The 684-nt window shown below is 36.0% G+C and overlaps 1 non-coding gene across 1 annotated transcript; it reads right to left on the minus strand.

Moving 5' to 3' along the window:
- Nucleotides 1–238: 238 nt before the first annotated feature.
- Nucleotides 239–311, minus strand: trnar-acg. Its single transcript has one exon. It is a non-coding gene; the product is annotated as a tRNA-Arg (tRNA).
- Between the last annotated feature and the right edge of the window lie 373 nt (nt 312–684).

Consider the following 684-nt stretch of genomic DNA (forward strand, 5'->3'; position numbering starts at 1 on the left):
GTGCATACAGCTTTCTACACCTGTTTACATGGAAGTTTATTGCCTAAAGTTTATTTTATTGCAGTTTCTCATGTTTATGATATGTGCTCTTTTTTAAAACAAATAAGAAAAGAAGATTCATTTACGAGTAAATACAGTGTTTCTGCTCTGAATATGTTACGTACAAGGTTCATGAATACAAATATTAAGTTGTAATTACATTCAAGTAGTCGAGGGAAAAATGCAGGCAGGAAAGCCACGAGCCAGGTAGGAGTCGAACCTACAATCTTCTGATCCGTAGTCAGACGCGTTATCCATTGCGCCACTGGCCCTTGTGTTGATGAAGCGCTGTTAACACTAGCCCTGCCATAGCCGTTTTTTGAAGGGCTTTTGCAATTCCAATTTAAATTTCTCCGCGTATGAATATCTCGTGCATGTCCGTTCTTAAGTGTTACTAAATATTTTAATTAACTATCCACACTGTGCTTCAGCTGCAGAATTGTAAACATCAATAAGTTATAAGCACTTGCTTCTTCAAACGCCAGATACGCAGTTTATGTGGCATATTGAAATCAATACAATATAACCTACAACTTAGTCTGGGCTTTGTAATTAAATCAAATTCGTTGTGAAATAATATATTGTAATCCTGTTGAGGGCTTGAAACACTGATGAAAGTCATTCTACACAACATATATATTATTC

This window comes from Polyodon spathula, chromosome 47 (genome assembly GCF_017654505.1).
Source record: "Polyodon spathula isolate WHYD16114869_AA chromosome 47, ASM1765450v1, whole genome shotgun sequence".
Classification (NCBI taxonomy): Eukaryota; Metazoa; Chordata; class Actinopteri; order Acipenseriformes; family Polyodontidae; genus Polyodon; species Polyodon spathula.